General features: G+C 46.8%; 1 protein-coding gene across 3 annotated transcripts in view; it reads left to right on the top strand.

The window, feature by feature from the left end:
* The first annotated feature begins 974 nt into the window (after positions 1-974).
* Positions 975-11,929, top strand: part of DENND2B (DENN domain containing 2B) — a 109,373-nt gene continuing 98,418 nt past the window's right edge. The window contains exon 1 of one of the 3 annotated variants that reach the window (XM_045557467.1): positions 975-992. The gene's annotated coding sequence lies outside the window, so the exon portion shown is untranslated. Of the gene's footprint in view, positions 993-1,174; positions 1,454-11,929 lie in introns of those variants that run through there. The other 2 variants (XM_045557463.1, XM_045557469.1) reach the window with 2 other exon arrangements.

Here is an 11,929-nt window from a genome sequence, read left to right as displayed (position 1 = left end):
TCTACCTTACCATGACTCATAAAGATTCTCTGTCTTCCCCTGGGAACCCAGCCTTGTATCTCATAACTGGTTTTCAAAAAGCTTCCAGTTTTTGAGATCAGGTGGCAGTGTACTTTAGTGGAACATGCACTGGACTAGAGGACACTTGACTGATCTCTTAGTTGTTTGCCTAATTAACTGTGTAAGTGTGGATCAAATGTTTGATGTCTCTGAGCCTCAGTTTTCCCATCTATAAAATGGTTGTAAAAATATGTCTAGTGTATTTCAAAAGGTTATGAGGATGAAACAAAATAATACATGTGAAGAAATGTTACAAAGCAGAAATGCACACAGTAGGGGGCCGGGGTCTAAACTTAAAGGGCCTGCTGTGTCCTAGGCACTGTGCTAGCTTTCAGACAGGAGCAATATTATTACTGACTGTAACAGCAGCTCACACAAAGCCTGGGCTTCAGCTGCAGCCCCTGAGCAAGGCAGAGAGACAAGGTTGTGCTTGTGTCATGTTTGTTGCCTGGGCTGTTACTCAGAACTTTCCCAGGACTCTTACTGATCTTGACCTAGTGTCTTTCCTTTCCATTGCAGGAAGATGAGAGACTGCTTAGGCGCCAGCACTAGTATCATGAATCCCTGTACTGGTTAAAGCCATCACCACAACCTGGACAGGCAGCAAGGTAAGCAGGGAGCCAGTCCAGGCGAGCTCCTGGGATGTGAGTGCGTTTCCGCCCCAATTGCTGCCCGGAAAATCCCAAGTGCACAAACAAGTCAAGGCAGTGCATCAGGGTCCCTCCTACCTCCAGGACCTAGAGGAAGGGCTTGCTTCCCCTCCAAGCCTGCAGCTAGCTCCCTTCCCCCTGGCAGCGATTCTTCCAAGTTATAAAAATGAGACACTGGAGAGGAGGAAAACAAGTCCACTTACTGACTTCTCCCTTCTCTCCTCTGAGCTGTTCAAGCAAGTTCCCAGGAGCAGTCCAGAGCCCTGTTTGACTGGAAGGGAGGTAGGAGGAGTGGAATGCCTGCGGAAACTGAGCTGATCAAAAGACAGTGCTGTTTCATGAAAGCCTCCCAGAATTGAGAGAAACAGGGAGAGAGAGAGATAGACAGACAGACACTGAGAGGCAGACAGTGGGGGGTTGGGAGAGAGGGGGAGAGAGTGGGCTCCAGAGAGCGTGCGCGGGTGCTGGAGTGAGAGCCTGGAGCAAGCCAGGAGCCGCTGTGCTGTGTGCGCCGCCTGGCAGGACAAGGTCTCCATGACAACTGGCCTGGCCGGCTAGCAGTGCTCTGCTCACTTGGCTGGAAGGAGCGCCACGAAAGGTCAGAGGAAGGAGCTGTGGGAAGCTCGCAGCAGGTATTGGAGCTTAAGCGAGTGGATCTTGGGGCCCTGGGCTCCCAAACCGACTGTGGGGTGAGCCAGCCTCGGCCAAGAATGGAGTGGGCAGGAAAGCACCAGGACTTTCAGGTAAGGGCAGCTCAGGGCTTGGATTGTTTCGCCTCCTTTCCTGGCTCTGGTCTTAGGCTGTTTTCTGGGAGGCAGGCGAGTGTCTGTACTCTGCTCCGGGTTTGGGGCTCAGGAATGATGTCATGCTCCAACAGTTGGATTCTATTAGCTTAAGGAGGAGGGAAACAGCCAATTTTCTTGACTTTGCAAATCTAGCTGATCTCACTCTGGCTGAATCTGAGGTGTTTAGGCTTCACTCTAAAAAGCATCGTTTTACTTTTATTTAGCACAAAGGCACAGGATATTTTTACAGGAATAATCTTATATGTGGAAAAGTAACGTGTTACCATCACTCCAACAGTGTTTTGAAGGTCTTACAGGGAAACTCCAGTGTCTTTTGAATGGCTTGCTTCGTCCTAGTGAACACTGTTTTGTCTCTTGGTGCTGCTATGTCTGACCTGTAATGGAAAAAGAAAGGCTAATTAAGCTCAGCGAGGCGCCTGCGGTGAGTTCCAGATCCCTCTGGAGCATTTATTAGGATGGAGGGACTGTCATAGGGATGTCTGAGCTGGGGTCTTGCACTTTCTCCCTTCCAGGTAGCTTGAGAAGAAGCAAGCTGTCCTCTCTCATTAAGGTCCATCCCAGGCTTTCCTAAGACGTGGGGGCGGGAGCTGTCTTGGGAGGGGAACTGCAAAGAGGTTTCTTATCCAGATGTCTCAGAGTGAGCTCTCAGCAGCAGCTGCTAGGAGCCAGGGGCCATGAGGCACTGTGGCTGTGCTGGGTGGATTCCTTTGGTTAATATTTTAACCAAATCTCAGGCCATGCGGTGTCCATGCTGTGCACTCCTTCTGCTTGGATTCTGCTAAGTTTTGGTAAAACTTGCTTTGACCTAGAGGAGTGGTATGTGGTGAGCCCGGTGTGGCCTAGGAAAGGAGACTCTCCCAGAAAGGCAATTCTATAGGTGATAGGTTAGCTAGGTTGTCAGTAATATTGTTAGGAAGATGAATGCAGCAGACATTCCCTGTAGGGGAGACCCATCGGGAGCTATGCTTCTGCTTGAGCCCGTGTTATATCTTAAATTTACTTCTTGGCCTCAGGGAACTTTGTGAATGCCTTTGGTTTCTCTGTGGGATGAGAGAACAGCTGCTGTCCTGGCTCTTCGGTTTTTCTTCTTGAACTTTCTGAACAGAATGTCTTTTGTATTCTGGCAAACAATGAGGGGGCATTCTGATTAACTTCGGGTCAGCTTGCCAATGCAAGCATTGGCCATGTCCCCGATGCTGGCTCTCCCTGAGTACGTACATGTATGCATCAGTGTTGTGGCCTGAGGGTCCACAAGGGTGAACTCAGTGGCCCTGGACCTCAGATGGGCCACTTCTGAAGTTATTCCTCCTTTTACTACACTCCAGAGATCCTCTGCTGGGTTGAAACTGCGCTTTACTGGACGGATGTGGTCTAGCACTGTTGTTTGGGATTAAAGGCGGAGGATGTAAGGAGGCAGACTCTCTGAGCTGGTGGGCCAAGTGAAGTCAGAATCTCAGGTCTTCTCCTCTACTCACGTATGGTTGGGGCTTCTCCAATTTTACCATCCCTACACGTGTGGAGAGGGCTAGCAGAGACCCAGTTTCAGGAGCTGATGCTCTTTCTTTTGGCAGCAGAAAGAATAGTGGATTTGGGCTTGGTAGACTTGGATCCATGGCCAGATTCTGCTACTTGGCCAGTTGGGTGGCCATGGGCAAGTCCCTTAACTAATAGGAACTTCAGGTTTTTAGCTGTGAGATGGAGATAATGATAATAACAACTTCACAGGACTGTTGGGAGGAGCAAATGAGATAATTTCTATGAAAGTTTTAAACAAGTCATGTCCTATATAATGTAACATGTTATGAATTGAAGCTAGAGGAATGGCCCAACTCTCTCTGGAAAGTTACTTTGTCTCTCTGTCCTGGTTCTCCCATTTATGAAGTGCCTTCTTTTCTGCTTTATAAATAAAAATGAGAGAAACCTTTAAAGACTCCTTCAAAATGTTTAGGGGAACAAATAGTGCTTTCTTTGGGTTGGGAAGTTTAATATGAGTAATGTTGATTATAGTCTTTGAGCCTCATAAATGATCCTTCAGAAATCAAACTTTCCTTAGGTCACCTGACTGATGTGTTTTATAAAGTATAGAGGAGAGGGATTCCAAGAGACCCATCGCTTTTCCAGTGTCCCACAGCTACCTGGTAGTTATGGTGTCATACATTTCCGAAGCTGGAAAAGAGGCTAGTGAGTGCCAGGCCTGGTTCCCCCGTCTTGTTAGGTTCTACAGGGGAAACTTTTGAGTAGGCTCAGGGGCCTTTCTCCTCAGTGCTGCTTTGGAAGGCAGGGTTCTAACTGGTAGGAAGTGTTATTGCTCTGAAAGCGTTGTTGGGGGCTGGGCAGCTCTTTCAGGAACTCACAAGGCTATCGCTTAGGAGGAAACAAAAAAGAAAGAAACAAGGAAGTGGGAATTCCAAGGGCAGAGATACTTGATATGCCGTGGGACTGTGCCAAGGAATGGAATAGCAGGGGAGGGGAGACTCTAGGCAAGGACGTCCCAGATCTGTCCTCAGTGAGTCTGTGGGGTGTGTGGCATACCAGGGCACCCCACCCACAGCCTTGGCCTTACTGTAGGACAGGGGAAAACCTGCCAGCCTTGCCCCAGAGTGGTGTCTGGGAAGAAGCCCTTGAGAAGACCCAGAATAGGGAAGTTCCCCCCCACCTGCCCCCCAAAAGCAGAGCTCCCCTTCCAGGTGAATCATGTCATAGCAGCCCCTAAGGCCTGAAGGAGAAGTTGTCCACAGCTTAGATTGGGACTGCAGCTGTTCCCCTATTCCCCATCAGTCCAACTTCTCAGAGCTGAGTCACAGATTGGATCCTTCTGTGTTCCTTGAGGATTAAAAAGTAACATTCCTGTTCTCACTCCTTCTCTCCCCCATCCTCTGCTCCCCTTTCTGCACACTCTCCCCTTGGCCTTCCTCTCTCTAAAATTAGAATAACCAGTTACCCAAGGAAGTTGAAACTTTGAAATACTTTGGAGAACAGGCCAAGGGCACCCTCAGTTTTGCTGGCTTGGCCCCTTTCCCTGGAATGAAGGGCTAGGCACACAGTTTCAGGGGAACACCCCAGACTCCCAGCTATGAGGGCCACACTGCTGGCATAGAACTAACAGAGGCCATGCCCCATTCCCCATATTGTCTGATTCTAAGAACTGCTTTGGGGAGGTCCGCTGGCACCTGAAGGAGATCAGAAGGTTTGAGTCCTGGGCCTTCCAAAGCACCTCCCTGTAGGCAGGTGAGACTGAGGGATCGAAGAATATGTCTTCTTTCCTGTGTTTTCTTAGCTGTTAGCTCTCACTGCCCTGGTGACTCCTCATTTCCACTGTTGGGCCGGAGAGAGCTGCTGAGGCAGCCCAGCAAAGGGAATACATATCTGAGCCTGGAGGAGGTCAGGCAGCAGCCCTTCAGAGCTCTGGCTTGGCCCTCCTTCTGTGTCTCAGCATTGGCTTGGGAGGAGGGTATGTTTAGGGCAAGCTGCAGGGAGGGGAAGGGGAAATCTGCAGGCAGATAATCGAGTTCTTTGAGTTAGAGGGACCATGGAAAGTGGAGAAGGGGCCAGGAGGGCATGAAAGGAAAAAAAAAAAAAAAGACCATCTGGCATAGTCTGCAGAGATTTCTCTTTAAAGCCCGTGGGAAAACTTGCATTAATGTGTGCCTTCTGGGGGTGGGGAGGGAGACTGTGTATCTATTTTATCCTGCATGGGAGGTGCTGTGTGCATCTGTCTCAGTGGGTGCGTGGGTGAAATACTGGGTGCATGTGTCTTAGGGGAACATGCCACAGAATATTGTGCTGATAGAAAAAGCCTGGGGTCTCTATTTCGAGTCATAGGCCCTAGAAAACTGTCCTGGGTGTGTGTGGGTGTGTGTGTGTATGTTTTGAGGGGAGAGGAGGGTGTTAATGAGTCTAGACCACCTTATAGAAGAATTTCTCCAAAGATCCCTTCTTTTATTTTCTTTGGCTCTGATACAATGAATATACTATTGTTGGGGAGGCTGTTGAAACTATCACAATACTCTTCTCATCTAAAAACCGCCTGAATGTTAGATGTCACTGCCTCTATAAAAGGGTGAATTGTATACAATTAGGGTATGAAGCCTCCTTAACCAAAGCAGACCTGTTCCTAAGGGTTTGTCATGAAACTACCCCAGTTTTTCAAAGATCCTAAGATCCTCTTCTGGGTGACCTGTTGTCGCTGAAGGGATTGTATGTGAACTGGAGATTGACTGATAGGCAGCAGCCCAGTGGATAGAGGACTGTTTGAAATTGGGGAAAATGAGATAAACTGAGGGCTGTGGGAGACAAGATCTGAAACAGGAAGATGACTACTGGATGGAAACATGAGAGAGGCCCCAGGCAAGGGGACTAGGGAGAAGGTAGTGCTCGGGGCAGCAGGTGGTAATCGATAGAGGGGCTGACCTAGGAGGCCCTCGAAATTTAGCAGAAGGCTGACCTGACCTCACAAGCACTGGGGAGGTGGGGGTGGCTGGCATTGGGGTTGACATCCCTGTTCATGTGCTCTTGGGCTCAAAGGTACCTCTGGTGCTCATATTTAATTCTTTGTGCCTCAGTTTTCTCTGAGGCATCTGTTAAATGGATATACTAATAGTACTTAACTTGTTAGTGTTGTGGTGAAGACTAAATGAAATGATATGTGTGTATATGCTCTCTTGGTCTGTCCACTCACTTAGTCAGTGAATACAGAGTGGCGGGGCCAAAAGCAGTGGGGGGGACCCCCAGAAGTATCAAATATGGGACTAACTCCCATCTATGTTGTCTTAGATGTATTGTCATTATTTCCTCCCACCCCCTTCCCACGTGAGCCTCTGTCAGTGTGATTGAGAGAGAGGAAACAGACCTGCTGAAGTTTGGGGTTTCGATGGTAGGATTAATGACTGTCTCATGCTCTTAGGCTGGGAAAAAGGAGGGTCCAGCAGACTGATGTAAAGCACTGTTGGGTTGATAGAAGAGAGCCAATAAAGGACTGGGAGTATGGGAGGCTGAGGGTTCTAGGCCTGTGTCAAAGCTTCTCTGAGAGTGTCAAAGTATGGGGTGGGGGTAGGAAAAAGGAAATGGGAAAGTTGGGGGGAAAAACCTGTAAAGTCAGTTATTTTTAGAACTCTGTAGCTTCGTTCAAGGAACTGAATTTTAGTGTGCTTACTTGTGTCTTGGAACACAGGCTACCTTAGGCAGTTCTGACAACTGATCATTTTTACATGCATTAACCTGGAGTGTGTTTGTTCAACTATCAGTGACTCTTAGGTACTCAGTGAGTGCATGGTGCTGCTTTAGAGCAGTTCTGATGGAACCATTTGCACTTAATATGAGTATCTTGTATGCAGTGTAGTGCAGTGATTAAGAGCTAGCCCCCAGGGTCTCATAGGCCTAGATTGAGAACCTGACCTGGCTGTGTGACCTTGGGCAAGTTATTTAATCTCTCTGTGCCTCAGTTTTCTTGGAGGCATCTGTAAAATGGGTATACTAATAGTATTTAGCTTGTTAGAGTTGTGGTGAGGACTGAATGAAATGATACGTGTAAAGCTGTGAGTGATACATGTAAATGGCCCAGTGCTTGGCACATAGTAAGTGTTCAGTGCTTTCTATTATTATCCTTAACTTAGAACAGCCTTTTGAAGAGAGTAGGGCTGGTGTCTCTCCATCAGGTTGGTGTTAACTATGCTAGAAACAAACCAGATTCTTCTTTTAGAATAGCTTACACTTTGCATTTTGTTCATCTTTCTGTCAAGACCCCAGGAGAGTCTCTGAGGTGGTCCTTCTCAACCCAGCTTCACAGGTTCAGCTTCATCTACCAGTTGTAGGATCCTTGCCCCCCATAGGCAGGGGAGACCCACCCATCCAGAACTGCTTTTCATCTGCCCCTTTCCTGCTGGCCGGCCCAGGTAGAGCCTCTGAGGTCCTCAACCTGGCATTGGAAGCCCTCCATAAGCTGCTGTCAGTGCTCTGGACACAGGCTTCCACCCTCACCCTCCTCACCTCCACTGTATGAATGCTGTCCTTGTACCCTTTAAGACCCACCTTAGAGCATCGGCTTTGTAACCAGCTTTGTGGGCACCTAATCTGGCTTTTCCTCTATCTGTGGACCTCTGGCGAGTTAATCTCGGTAAACCTCGGTGTCTTCATCTGTAAACTGGGGATAATAATATTACCTATCTCAAAGGGTTGTTGTAAGGGTTAAATGAGTTAAATTATTTAAAGCATTCAGCTTAGTTCTGGACACCATATGCCCTCAACAGATATACATATGCTTTGCTACATACAGCGGTAGAAAGCCCTGGCCAGGTTGTCAGCAGATCTGAGTTTTGGTTCTGGCTCTATCTCTGACTTGCTGGCTGACCTTGGGGAGGTAATTTGGCTTCTCTAGGCTTCAGTTTCCTCTTCTGGAAGTAGAAGGTATGGATTGAGTGTTCTCATTGACATTCTGACTCGACTTTTCAAATGTATATATCTTGTTTTTCCAACCAGATTCCCTGAAATTGTATGAAATTAAGTATAATATTGTATATTTTTTATCTCCCTAAATGGCCAACATATGTAGTTGGTGCTTAAGAAATATTTGAGTGACTTTTTTTAACCCTATCCATTGGATCCTAGGAAGCATTTTGAAGTGGTTCCCAGAATTTGAAGACTGGAAACTTGATCTCAGATGCATAGGGCATGGTTGCAACAACTGCGGGGAGGTCTCAGCCCTTAGGAAGCCAAAAGGCAAGTCAGTAAGAAAAAAGGTGGATTTCACTTGGTGCCCCTAGGAAAATTTGGTCAGCAGATGTTTGGGGTACTTACTTGTTCTGCTCTATAGACTTAAAGCAGCTCTGTGAATAAATACTGCCATTCCTATTTCTGTCTCTCAGTGGGGAAAAGTGGCAGAGTTTGGAGTGAGCCAGTTAGTGCCCAAACACAGATCTGTGTGTTGGGGAAGAGCCATCCAGTAAGAGAGTAATGTTTAGAACCCGGGCTCTGGAGGCAGACTGGCTTCAAATTCTGGCTCTGCCACTTAATAGGTCTGTAACCTTGGACAAGTTACTTAGGTTGCCCATGCCCCAGTTCCTCTTCTGTAAAATTGAGGCAGTAATGGTGTTATCTTGTAGGGTGGTAGTGAAGCCTAAATGTAAAGTCTCTAAAATAGTGCTTCCTACTTTGTTGCTGAATAAAATGTTAGAAATTATTGTTATATTTATTACTCCCTTGTAAACCAAGCAATGTTTGTTTCTTTGTGGCTAGTCTTTTGGGTTTATTCTGCTGAGAACTGTGAGGCAATGTCTCCTTCCTCTTTGTCTTGAGCAGATATCTAGTCTCAGCAGAGCAGTGGTAAGTGTCCTCCAATCAGCATATAGATCAGAGCTCCTATACCTTGCTTTTGTAAAGAAATATGTAAACTGGGAGGGGGGAATCTGGCAAAATCAAAGAAGCATCTAGTAGGCCGAGAGGACCCTCTCTGCGGAGTAAGTACGTTGTCTGGCACTGGGATAGGAACATGGCAGACCCTGTGTCAAAGAGGAAGATGAGAAGTGGGAGGCCTGACGGGTGGCTGAGGGAGACAGAGGGCTCTAGGTAATGAAGAGTGGTGAATATCTCTGGGCAGTTGGTTGTGGCTAAAGCAGTAAGAGGCATCAAGATAAGCTCCTGGTACTTTATCTTCCCAAGACATAGCTTGATCCCAGCCCCAAGTGAGACTTACCCCAGCAGTGATTGCTCAGACCCCTCCCAGAAGAGTGGTGGATTGGGATGAAGAGGTTCCAATCTGTTTCTAAAGAGAATGAGTAGTTCCTTATCTACAAGTGTAATTATAAAGAGATTTCCTTTTCCAACTACAAGAAACAGGAACTTTTGCTGCCAAATTTAGCAGTGTGTTTTAAGTCCCTCAAATCTCCTTTGAGTGCTACCAAAGCTCTCAGCTTTGTTGTTATCTCTTGTTGAAATATAGCCTGGAAAGGTCATATCAACAGTGCCAATTTATGGGCCTACTTAGCCCAGGCAGGCCTAGGGCAGAATAGGGAGCTCCTGGGAGTAGATGCTTCACAAATTTTCTCTTTGAGTAAGGCTGTTTATAATTTAAGGTTATTTTTGCTTTACCATACCAAACTCTACAAATTAGGGTCAAACATTCTACATTTTTCTGCATGTTTACTGTTGTAGGCTCCCATGGCAGGGGCTTAGATTCTACAGTAGCTCCCTATATAATCAGGGGAAGCTCAAACTTGATGGTACACACAAAACTGTGCCCTGTACTCCTTATTGGAGGTAAATTTCATTGGCACAGAGTTACGCTAGAATCTTCCTCCTATTTAGTTTATTAGTAATTTATGACCTATCATGTATTCTGATGGAGTAATTAAAAGATGGTAAAGACCAAGGGACGTTGGAACGACCCTTGTAGCTTTGTTCTCATTTTCAGAGATCTGAGGAAAAGAAGGTTTGACCTGTGTGTGTATATACTTTGTCACTTGGCAAAAAGGAATGCAAATAGGGAAAGGAAACTAAAGAACCTGACTGACCCCAGCAATTATATATATATATATATATATTTTTTTTTTTTTTTGAGACAGAGTCTTGCTCTGTTGCCTGGGCTAGAGTGCCGTGGTGTCAGCCTAGCTCACAGCAACCTCAGACTTCTGGGCTCAAGCAGTCCTACTGCCTCAGCCTCCCGAGTAGCTGGGACTACAGGCATGCACCACCATGCCCAGCTAATTTTTTTTTGTATATATTTTTAGTTGTCCAGCTAATTTCTTTCTATTTTTAGTAGAGATGGGGTCTTGCTCTTGCTCAGGCTGGTCTCGAACTCCTGAGCTCAAACGATCCACCCGCCTCGGCCTCCCAGAGTGCTAGGATTACAGGCATGAGCCACCGTGCCCGGCCAACCCCAGCAATTATAAAGAACTGTGGGCTGGGTGCTGTGGTGTGTGCCTGTAGTCCCATCTGTTTGGGAGGCCAAGGTAGGAGGATCGCTTGAGCCCAGGAGTTTGAGGCTGTAGTGAGCCATGATTGCACCTATGAATAGCCACTGCGTTCCAGCCTGGGCAACATAGCAAGACCCTTTCTCTTAAAAAAAAAATAGTGTGACATGTGAGTGCCAGAGTAAAATAGCTAGGACAGCTGAGATGAGCTTGGCAGTGGAACTGAGCTTGGTTTGCAGTCTGTGGCTTGACTAGCTGCTGTGTTCAGAGAATTGAGGCTTTGGATTCTGGAAAGGAAAGAAAGTCCTGAAGTTCCTTATTTTCTTTGCCTCCCTGTTACCCTCTGATTGACTCACCCTTTTGGGTTCAGAAATAAATGGAATGGGCAACATTCTTCTCTCTGAGTCTCCATCTCTCTTGGTTTGAGTCATCACTGATGCTCAGGGTTGAGTTACAACCCAGCTGTGCTGGGAGAGCCAGTTGTAAGGACGCTGGTGTTAAGAGGGGCTGTGGGTTTTGTTAACTCAATTCTGAGTAAGTGCCCAAGGGGAAGTGGCAGGGATCAAGTTAAAAAGAAAACAACTGGAAATTTTTGTTTTATTTAAATCTCATTAAATGGAAATAGAAAACCTTCCCCGCCTCCCCCCGCCCCAATCTGAGCACCCACAGCTGTTTGGTAAACCTAGGTGGGGTTTTGAAAGCGATGCTATCCAGACTTCTTTTCACCTGAAAAACACCTGAGGCCAGATGTTTTCATGGCCTTGCTGGAAGAAGTTGAGCTGCTTCTGGGAAGCTATAGATGTGAAAGCAGAAGACCATGGAGCTGCAACACCTGTGCGGTCTTCTCCAGGTCCCTGAAAGCAGTTAATGTTTTGTCATTGGGGCAGTTAGGATGACCTTCTTTGTTGGTATTCCCCAGGGGTTAATCCTTGGTGAGCTCTCTCTCTCTCTCTTTGTTTGAGACAGATTCTTGCTCTGTTGCCCTGGGCTAGAGTGTAGTGGCCTCAGCATAGCTCACTGCAGCCTCACACTCCTGGGCTCCAGGAATCCTCCTGCATTAGCCTCCTGAGTAGCTGGGACTACAGGTGTGTGCCACCTTGCCTGGCTAATTTTTCTATTTTTTGTAGAGACGGGGCCTTGCTTTTGCTTAGGCTAGTCTCCTGGCTTCAAGGGATCAGTCCTCCCATCTTGGCCTTCCAGAGTGCTAGGATTATAGGTGTGAGCCACCATGCCTGGCCCTTTTCTCTTTTTAATTTACAGTCTTTCCCTGGAATCCCATCTTCTACTGTCACTAGTTAGTTTGCAGAAAGAAGCGGGAAGGGGATCCAATTCTGCCTCTCTTGTTTCAGAAAATTAATTTATTTGTTCAATAAATTTGATATTGAGTATCTATTATGTTCTAGGTTCTGTTCTGTGTTCTGGGGATATAGAGATAGCCAAGACAGTAAGCTTTCATGGAGCTTAGGGCATGATTGGGAAGCATTTCAGTAAACAAGTAAATAAATCAGCA

The sequence above is a fragment of the Lemur catta genome, chromosome 7 (genome assembly GCF_020740605.2).
Source record: "Lemur catta isolate mLemCat1 chromosome 7, mLemCat1.pri, whole genome shotgun sequence".
Lineage (NCBI taxonomy): Eukaryota > Metazoa > Chordata > Mammalia > Primates > Lemuridae > Lemur > Lemur catta.
This window is presented reverse-complemented; position numbering and strand designations above follow the sequence as displayed.